Raw genomic sequence first — 11,507 nt, forward strand, 5'->3', positions numbered from 1 at the left:
TCTAGACCTATGACCAAACTTCTGGAGAAGGACGCACCATTGGTTTTCTCTGAAGAATGTGTTGACTAATTCAACATATTGAAAGAAAAACTTGTCAACGCACCAATCATGACTACACCCGATTGGACCATTCCATTCGAAATCATGTGCAATGCAAATGACTTTGCAGTTGGAGCCGTACTCGGACAACGCAAAGAAAAACATTTTCACCCAATTTACTATGCCAGTAAAACTTTAAACGACGAACAAGAAAATTACACTACAACAGAAAAATAGTTACTAGTAGTAGTTTTTGCCTTTGAAAAATTTAGATCATACCTCGTTCTTTCCAAAACCATAGTCTACACCGACCATGCCGCAATACGTTACCTCTTCAGTAAGCTAGATGCCAAACCCAGACTTATCTGATGGATCCTACTACTACTACAAGAATTCGACATAGAAGTCAAGGACAAGAAAGGAGCAGAGAATGTAGCCGCATACCATCTCTCACGCTTAGAACACCCAGCTTCAGAGAAACATCACGAGGAAATTATCAATGATAATTTTCCACATGAAGTTCTCATGCATATCCAAGTTGTCATACAGGAGAAAGACGAAAGTCCTTGGTTTGCTGACTTCGCGAACTATCTAGCTTGTAGAATCCTAAGAAAAGGACTCACTCATCAACAACGGAAGAAATTCTTTTCCGACCTTAAGTTCTACTTCTGGGAAGATCCATACTTGTTTAGGATAGGTGCCGATCAGGTTATTTGTAGGTGTGTAGCAGGAAAGGAAGCCTTAGATATTCTCAAACACTGCCATGAAGGACCAACTGGTGGACCACGGTACCACCACTACGGTCAGAAAAGTGTTTGATGCAGGATTCTTCTGGACCACCATATACAAAGATACACATGCTTTGATCCAAGCATGCGATGCTTGTCAAAGAGTTGGAAAGATCTCAGCCAAAAATGAGATGGCTCAGAAAGGCATTCAAATTTGTGAAGTCTTTGATGTATGGGGGAATAGATTTCATGGGCCCATTTCCTAACTCTTTCAGAAATATATACATCCTTGTAGCAGTCGACTACGTATATAAATGGGTAGAAGCACAAGCTCTTCCCACTAACGATGCTCGAGTAGTTGTACGATTTCTGAAAAAGTTATTCTCACGATTTGGACTCCAAAGGCCCTAATCAGCGACAGAGGTACACACTTCTGTAATGCTTTAATGGAAAAAGTTTTAGCACGATATGGAGTTCACCACCGACTGCCAACACCATATCACCCTCAGACTAGTGGGCAAGTAGAGGTAAAAAATAGAGGAATCAAAAGGATCTTGGAAAGAACCATAGGGACGAATCGCACAAATTGGGCAGATAAGTTAGATGACGCTTTGTGGGCCCTCAGGACGGCTTACAAAATCCCCATAGGAACGACACCCTTCAAACTCGTTTACGGGAAAGCATGTCATCTACCAGTAGAATTAAAACACAAAGCCTACTGTGCTCTCAGAGCAGTAAACTTTGATCTAACGTCCGCCGGCATAAACCGGGAAGATCAAATTCAAGAGCTCGAGGAACTAAGAACATTAGCCAATGAAAATTCCTGGTCTTACAAAGAAAAGACTAAACGCCTGCACGACGCCCATTTAAAAGGAAACAAGAAATTCCAAATTGGCGATCGTGTACTGTTATACATCACACGTTTACGTCTTTTTCTAGGAAAATTGAAATCACGATGGACAGGCCCATACATAGTTGAATCAGTCTTTGGTTACGGGACAGTCGAGACTTCAAATTTAGATGGCCAAAAGTTCAAAGTGAATGGACATCGATTAAAACCATATATCGATGGACCATTCGAAGAAGTCTCGGAGGAAGTGATCCTCCAACTCCCTGAATAGGAAATTAAGAAAATAAGGTCTGGCCAAGACCTTCACAAAACTAGGCCTTGTAAATACACATTAAAAAAAAATATAAAACTACAAAAACACGAGGGCGTGCTCCCAAAAGCACGGTCCCGTGCCAAAAATTGCGGGCCGGAATCTTCGCTGCAACAGAATTGTCAGAGAAAAAACATGGGGGTGTGCTCCCAGTAGCACGGTTCCGTGTTTAGGTGTCTGGTTGGCTATAAAAGGCACCTCTTGCCAATGCATTCCTTGCACCAACCAAAACCAATACACTCCTCTTTGAAAAATTCAACATGCCCATTGAAATGAGTGAAGCAATTCCCGTTCCTCGACAACCGAGAAATGATGCCCGCCATGTTTCCAAAACCGAGCTTCTCTTGAAACTTCAAGAAATCGTTAAAAAACTCACCGAAATGAACCTCCTTGCTAAGATGCGCCTTGTTCAACTCACCGAATCAGTGGAAAACATGAAAATGGAACGTCGAGACATTAATGAACAACTCCAGTTTCAAGTTCTCGGTTTCACGTACTTTGCACCACCAGGACCATTCGGAGGAGGAGAGCCTTTCGGTGACATTTAGGAAACTTAATTTTCTGTTCTTATGTGTAAACAAGTGCATTACGCACAGTGTGTTAGGAATTTCGGGCTTAACCCGAATATTTTCTTATTTCTAGGAAAACCGGGCTTATCCCGTAATTGTTTTAGAACCTTTTTAATGGAAAGTAATTTTTAGGATGACTAAGCTCTTAATAAACATCATTCTAAAAATTCCAACTCTCGTGTTTTGCTGAAAAATAATGCAAAACATCAATAACAAAAAGCACGGGCCATGCTTCTAAAAGCACGAGGCCGTGGTCACCCTAGAATCTTCAGCATGATACGCGCTGACTCCTTACAATTCTCTGACTCAGAAACATTTATTCCCCTAGCAGCACGGGGCCGTGCTTCCAAAAGCACGGGGCCGTGTTCAACTTTCCAGTCTCTATATAATGCATGCATAAACTCACTATTCCATTCACACCAAACACAACATTACTGAAATGGAAAGCAAGAAGGTTGAATGGAGGCCAGTGAGGAAGGGCAAGCACCATGAATCTTCCTCAAATCTTGAGGAGGAGGTCATGAAGCTACAATGCATCATGAGAGACCAAGTTGAAAGCAACATTCAAACCGAAGCTCGCGTAATCGAGCTAATCAACAAAGTCGAACTACTTAGGTTCGAAAACTTCCATGTTGTGGATGGCCACCACAAAGATGTGGCTTCCAAGCCCAACTTTCTCAACCGGGAAATCGTTAAGCTCGACAAAAAGGTTTCTGAGTTCTTGGAAGCCAAACGAGCACCTCCCCACATCCAAGACTTGTTCGGGAATGGTGGTCGTTGAAGTCCCAACTTTGTCTCATGTTGAAGTTGCTCCCGCTAGTGTTATGTGTTAGGATCTAGTATTGTTATTGTACTTTCGTTTCTACTATGTTTGATTATGTCTTTATGTTTTATGTTTTAATGAAATTCAGGACTTTTAATTATTATCTTAAACTAACCAAAATCAGTTAAAAACGAACCAGCTCGACAAATAAACAAGATCAAAAGAAGAACTGTCTGCATCATGCAGCACGGTACCGTGCCTCCAAAAGCACGGCGCCGTGTTTTTACCCCAGAACAGTTACAATTTTATAATTGCTAAAATAACTTTTCAACCATCAACCATAACACCCGCTTCATTTCTGAACGATAAACCGCCGACCAACCCCTATTACACTAATTTCTTCATCAAATCTTCAATTCCGAACCGAAGGTATGTTAATTTAACGGTTATATTGTTCAAATTCATCATTCTAGGTTTAGTTTAACCCTAAAATCTCTCAAATCGACCAAATCGGGTCTAAACCCGAAAATGATATGGGTTATTCCATTAGTATAGGATGAATAGATTGTTGAATAGTTGATTGTTACAGTTTAATTGAAAGGAACAATTCGGGTTTTTGAATATCCAACAAACTAATAAACCCAATTGTTATAACCGGTTAGAAACGAAGGTTCGAGTCTGAATAAAGTTGAAATCCGTATTAAAAACAGGAGCCGTTCCTTAAACAACACGAATCGTGGTCAACCAAAAGTCAAAAATCAATAGGACCTGAACAACAGCAACAGCACGGTACCGTGCTTCTGAAAGCACGACGCCGTTCTTTGCTCTCTGTTCCAGCACATTGAAAATTTTTGTCGAATTTCGACTAATTTTGGTATGAATTGCAGATGGTCGAATATGAAGACGATGTTCATGCATTTTTAGTCTTTCTCGGACGCAGTGCAAGGAACAGACAAGCTAACACAAGACTAACCTACCTAAACAGACGATTTCCAGAACCAAACTTCTACGCTTGCTGAAACACATTGCGCCAAGTTAATCAATGGGACAGATACAAGACATTTGTGAAAGGGCCGTGGAGAAGGGTTTTTGTTCAGACGGGAGAGGCAATAACAGAACTGACAAAGGAGTTCTTAGCTTCCTTCAACATAAAGAAGAAGAAGTTGGACATGTGGGATGAAGAAGCAAACAAATTTAGATGTGGGGGTGAATGACAGACAACTTCTGTCACCCAACTGGGAATTGATCTGGGAATATACACAGAAGAGGAAACAAACCAAGAAATCTGGTTCAGGGCAGGAGCGACATTTTCAGACAAAGACGGTGATGAAAATGCAGAAGATGGAAATTCACAGGTACATGCATGGGAACTATTGGGCTTTTGGGATGAAGCAAACAGCGCGAACAGTTCAAGAGGCACAGCCCTACGGGACCCACTCATGAGATATATATACCGACTACTAAGCCAAACAGTGACGGCACATAGCAAAAATAAGGAGTGGTAAATCTAAGGGATTTGTGGGCACTTTATTGAATAAAGAATAGAACCGCTTGCAATATTACTTGTCTTTTCTGCCAGCTTTTCAGAACAAATGCAGACGCACAAAGCCCGAATACCCCACTCTTTGGCGGTGCATGGATCTATAAGCTCTATGAGGCCTATGGTGTAGACAGGGAAGGAACACAAAGCCCTAAACCCATTGCTCTTGACCTCAGCTTCTGTAGCAGAATGCAAATATCCCGACTTCTAAACGCAAGACCAGAGATCTGGAGGTTCATCGACAACTGGGACCATGTTTGGGACCCGGAAAGCCAATTAGAGATGGCAAGAATGATGAACGGAAGGACAAAATAGAAGCACAGATAGAAGCTGAATATGCACGAACAAGGCTTCGTAAACCATTTGACCCGGACACGGGTAACTGATGAGCCGCGGTACTGGTAGGTCGAGTATGGGTATGGGCATGGGCATGGGTTGGTAGCACTTTCACGACACTTCTATTATTATTATTATGTCTGTTTAAACAATTTACTTTCTGTCGTACTCGTTTATTTGTTTGTTTGGTTGGATACTTTTATAGCCGTAGGTGCCAAGACATTATGGTAGGTACTAATTTAGCCCGATGGGGCAAGGGATGGATGATTACATACCCAATTTTCAGCAAATTATGCTTGGTTGTTTGCATTTTTATGTTCTACATGTACAAAACAGGAAAACGGACGATAAACAGGGGACGCTCTGTCGAAATTTCGTTAGCCCGTAGGGAAGTACCTCTCCATTTTAACCCACCATACTTAATTAAAATTTTTTATCTTTTCATGAATCTTTTCACATTGAGGACAATGTGAGATTCAAGTGTGGGGAGGGAAAATTACTTGACCAATTGCTTGTTTAATAATTATAAAATTCTCTAATCAACGAAATTTTTGCAGCAAACAAAAACTATTTTTATAACAAAACCTAAAGAAAAATCCAAGAAAAGTTTTTGCAAATAACCAATTATTAATCTACTTTAACTGAAAAGTGAAAAAGTAAAAAGAAGTTTTGAAATACTGAGAAGAAATTTATGCAGAATATGGCGTTTATACCTAATCCCTCCGTTACTGTGAGATAAACCTCATGCCATATAAATATTTTTTTTCCGGAAGCTTTGAGGGAGTCACATGTTTCATGTGATTTAGAACTTGTCGCAATTATTCATTTCAAGACCGCACGAAGTGTTGTATAAGGAAGAAGGTAATATTGTCACAATCCCATGAAACCATTCTTCAAATCACAAAACCCTACAAAACCTTACCATACCACTTTATCCCTCTCACCGGTAAAATACAACACTGGTCTTTTATCGGCAGACCCTGAAGAACTGGAATTGCATTCTTTCGATTTCAATTTCCTTTGCTGCATACATTTCGCAAAACCTAGGTTGCCTCCAGAACTTAGGGAGATAATCTTTCTCTTTAACTATGAGGTGAGGAAAAAGTGGCGCCAAGACGAATAAAGGCCACCATTTTGTGGAATTTTCAAAAGCGCGATCAAAAGAAGAGCAAAAAGATATGAACGATGTTTAGGCTACGGAGACTGGTCCCACGAAGGAAGATGTAGAAAGAGTCAAACTCAGTCTCAGCATGAATATACCGAACTAATGAGGGTGGGGGCTATTAGGCTCAATGCCGAACGATCCACTAGAGTTGGGAGTTATGTTTAGAACAGGATTGAGGAAGAACTAATCCACATCCTCAACAAAACTGGTCTTGACGATCTGACCTTAAAAGAGTGACTAGGCCTTAAAAAAAAAATTCGGGAGAAAGTGCTAACCATCGAAGATATCTCAGGATCCCCGACAATCAGAAAAAGTTATATTTACCATCCTCACCACCATTAACTCAAACCCTTTGACCACCAATACCAAAATCCCTTCTTACCCAAGACCAACCATTATTACCTTCTGATATATGCAACCCTTCACAAAGGTGGAGATTTGAACTTGTTACAAGCATATTTGTCACAGGTAATATTTTGGCTAAGAGTGTTCACATACATACATCACAGGTATGAACAGATATAAACCGAGTGTGAGTGAACATTGTGAGAAATTGACGTTCTACATAAATAGAAGCTAATAAAAAAAATTCCTTTTTATTTGTCACTACATATATTCATATGATTTAAAGTAGGTTTTCTTGTTTCCATCTTCTTGGAGCTCTATTAGGGGATGTTTAAGCTATGGTCCTAACTTGCTGTTTCTAGAGAATATTTATAAGTGGATTGCTTGAGAACAAGCAATGTTCAAGTGTGGGGATGTTTGATGTATATAAAAATATACATCTTTTTAGCATCAAATAATCTCTAAAAACTGCAATTTCTATTAAATAACATAGCACAAAAGGCTACTTATCATAATAAAATGTAATTTCAGGTGAAACCAAGCCCCTGATATACATCTTTTTATACATCTCGAATCCCTTGTAAAGTTATGTTTATTTAATGTTTTGAGTTCGGTTTAGTTCATGTTTCTTTTATCTTTTATTAATTTAGGTTTTGAGTCAGGTTTATTTGTTGTTTATCGTGTTTTATATCTTTTGGTGTTTTTCATGTTAAGCTATAATTCTTTCTATCATTTCATGAGAAGTTTTAGTTCGTTTATGCTCATCGTTGGTTACATGATTAGTTCACTCAAAGTTTTTATTTGTGTTCATGTAGATGGTGGCTTGAGAGTCAAGGAAAAGAAGGCCTAGAAGGTTCCTATCGTTGCTTGGAATCCAAGGAACATATCTAACTGCTTTAAGTAATAAAATAACAAAATTTCGGAATTTTCCTCCTAATGTGCACCGCGCCGCGCGACCGGGGAGGCCAAGCCCTTCGCGCGGCGCCTACTGCCTCTGATGTCCAAGAATACTTTAAAAACAAGGCCCAGCTCTTTTATATATATAGGATTATAAACCTAAACGAATGAACAACATATTGCAGCCGATTTTGGGAGGAGAACCAAGGGTTTGAAGGGTTTTTGGAGCTAGGAATCAAAGAGGATCATCAAGATTTCATACGGGTGTTCAAGGATCAATAATTAAGGGTTTTATCGCTCTAACTTTGATTCCTTGTTCATTATCATGTCTTTCTTCTTTGTTTATTGTTTGGGATTGTTTTTAATAATGATTCTAGGCTAGACTCCATGTCTACCTAGGTTTGATGAACATGTGTTAATTTGATTCTTGCTTTGGACAATTGTTTGATTATGGTTTTGTTATTTTAATAGTAAAAGACTTGATTTTTTTTCATGATGCATATGAATATTTATTATCTTGGTTGATTATTAACTATTGCTTCACATAGATCTTTTATCTTTTGATTATGTTCTTTAGATGTAGGGTTTATGTTTAATCATTACTTGGTGTTTTGATTATTATGGTTGAATAGGCCTATTAGATCATAGAAGCTAGTTGATAGTTGGTTAGGGTTTTAAATGTACTGCTAAATTCCAATAGCTGTAAGGTGAGGAGTTGTTCATGTGTCTTGGTCAATCGCATGCTAGGATAGATTAGTGACAATATTCTTGCTTATTGTGTTGATCCTTGTTAATGAAGTCGTGTTTAGCTTATCAAGTTATCTAGGGCTTAGTGTTTTGTAAGATTGCTTGCTGTAAATACTTTTAATTAGCCCTATTTAATGAATGTGAGGAAATCAATATAACTGATTGCTTAATAATCTAATATTCATTCTTTAGGATTTTACTTGATGCGATTGAGGGTCCTTTAGGGTTTGTTAGATGAATATATTTAGAAATCAGTTTCCATATCATATTAGTTGTCCATTGCTTGATGATTGTTGATACATGAAATTCTTACCTGGGTAGATTCCTTCTCTTATTGGTTTCAATCTTGTGTTTGATTGCTTGTCTTCTTGTTTATTTGCTTATTTAATTTCTTAGTTTAATATTAGTTTAAAAAACCCCCTTAAAAATTAATAATAAATAGTCGTGTCGTAAGTCGAGTCTAATTAGCTAATTAACGTAATTTATAGAGTCCTGTGGGTTTGATATTCCGGACTTACTTAGCTTTAGTACAATTGATCGGTTCACTTGCCGGTGTTTTGTGTACTTGAGTCTTAGGTTTAGTTTTTATTACTTGGCTAATTTAGTTAATATTTAATTGACTGGTTTAAGCACATCAAGTTTTTGACGCCGTTGTCGGGGACTCTTGGCAATTGCGTTATTTGCGTTAATTGGACTTATTTGATACATACGTGCTATTTGTTTTATTTTCGTTTGAGTTGTAGGAGTCTAATTAAATTTTAGTTTATTTTTGTTTTAGTTTTTTTATTTTTAGTCTACTCACTTGGTCCGTTGCGTTTTTCAGGTTTATGCCACGTCTTCGTTCGTAAGGACCACCGCTGGATAATCTGGATTTTTCTCCGTTTAAAACCGATCCTAGCTCGTTAGCAGAAAAACAACCGTTAGAAGCCATCTCTACACCAAAGTCGTCACAACCTAGCTCACCACCTGAAAGTCCTAGAAGTCAAGTTCAAATGGCCGACGATAGGGCAATTGTTGCTCAACCTTCGATGGCTTAACCGGAAACTAGTCATGCATCGTCATTCCCAAGATCGACAACCCCAACTCGTGGCAAATTCCGTCATACGTCATCAACAACATCGTTCAAACTAATCAGTTTTATGGGCATGATGACGAGGATGCACCGGCTCACATTAACCGACTCTACCGCGTTTTGAAAACTTTTAATTTACAAGGTGCTACTGAAGATGCTATTTTCTTACATCTATTTCCGTTTTCACTTGCAGGTACATTTACTATTTGGCTTGACACTCAACCACCTGGCACATTCACTACTTGGGAGGTGTTACGTTCAGCTTTTATTAAGAAGTACTTCTCACCTACTAAAGCGGCTGTTCTTCGTGATCAAATTCATTCTTTTCACATGGAACCGGGGAAAAAATATTGTCATGCTTGGGAGCGTTTTCAGAACATGCTAGCCCGTTGCTCACAGAATGGTCTCACACCATGGGCTCTCAAGGAAAAAGTTTACAATGGGTTGAATTACGAAACCCAAGTTCGGTTCGAAACGGCCGCGGGAGGAAGTTTACTGGCAAAGAAGAATGTCACCGAACGTAACGAGATGTTTGAGAGCTTTGCTCAATCCGATTATGCCAAAGAGCCACATCGCGGTAATTCCACTCTCGTCACTAGTACATCATCGCCCGCTCGAGGTGTACACCAGGTTAATCTGGATACTAATGTGGCTGCTGCTTTGGAATCACTAACTAGAGAGGTTAAGGAGCTGAAGGCCAAGGTGGACAGGTGTGAGTTTTGTAGGGGTGGACATGGCACGTTGGAGTGCCCGGTGATGAATCAACAGGTCGATTTTGTTGCTGGTCAGAATATGCTTCCGAACATCTATTATAACAACATTCAGAGTTGGAACACCTACAAGAACCCGAATCAGAATAATGCTAATTGGCGTCCGTCGGGTGCCCCACCCGGATTTCAAAATTCTTATGATCAAGGACAAGGTCAGTATTTCAATAATAATAACACCGATGGTACTAATGATCAAAATAATGTGCAGGATTCGAACGGTGGAATTGGGCGTTTGGAAGAGATGATGAAGCAAATCCTGGAGAGAGACTAAGCTACACAAAAGAAGTTCTCCGAGCATGACCTCCTTTTTAAGAATCAACAATATGCTATTCTCGATATTCAAATGACTGTTGGTGATATTGCTCGTCGTTTAGAAGAAAGGCCCCCAGGTCAGTTTTCGGGTATCCCTCAAACTAATCCGGCTGCTCAATTGAAAGCCATCTCCACTCGTAGTAGTAGGGTTTTTGGTCCTGGGGTAGTTAGTAGAGAAATTGGTAAAGATGGGGGCGATGAGTTGGTAGATGAGGAGATAGAGGTAGAGGCTCCGGGTAAGTCACAAAGTACAACACCAATCATAGAGCCGCAAGTTGAGAAGAAGCCGGTTGGAGTCCGGCCACCACCACACACCATTGACCTAGCCTATGTCCCGTATCTCGCTCGTCTAAAACATCAAAGGTATACGAAAGATTACAGGCATTTTCTCAATATATTTAGCCAATTGAATGTGAACCTCCCATTCGTCGAAGTTCTTCAGCATATGCCTAAATACGCCAAATTTTTGAAAGACCTTCTTAAAAGAAAGGATAAGTTGGAGGAGCTGTTGACTTTTCCCCTAAATGGAGAGTGTTCTGCAGTAGTTCTTAATAATGTACCGGAAAAATTACCCGACCCCGGTGTTTTTACCATTCCATGTCTTTTCGGAAGTGATACGACGTGTCAAGCATTGGCCGATCTTGGTGCTAGTATAAACCTCATGCCATATTCTTTGTATGAAGAGTTGGGCCTAGGAGAGCTCACCCCTACTCGTATGACGTTGTCTTTAGCCGATCGTTATGTTAAGTATCCGAAGGGTGTCGTGGAGAATCTGCTCGCTAAAGTTAATAATTTGGTTTTTCCCACAGATTTTGTTGTTTTAGATATGGAGGCCGACGAGAGAGTTCCTATCATTTTGGGTCATCCATTCTTACGTATCGCTAGGGTGGTCACTGATGTGTTTGAAGGTAAGATCACTCTTAGAGCCGGTGATGATAGTGCCACTTATTTGGCGAAGTCCATGAGACATCCGAGTGGTCAAGACAGTCTTATTGATCCATGTCAACCAGTTTACTCGATAGAATCAAATATCTCGGGCATGGATCCTCATCTTGACAATTCCC

This window comes from Bidens hawaiensis, unplaced genomic scaffold, assembly GCF_021521415.1.
Source record: "Bidens hawaiensis isolate Kalapana, Puna unplaced genomic scaffold, B.hawaiensis_p1.1 tig00042657_1, whole genome shotgun sequence".
NCBI lineage: Eukaryota > Viridiplantae > Streptophyta > Magnoliopsida > Asterales > Asteraceae > Bidens > Bidens hawaiensis.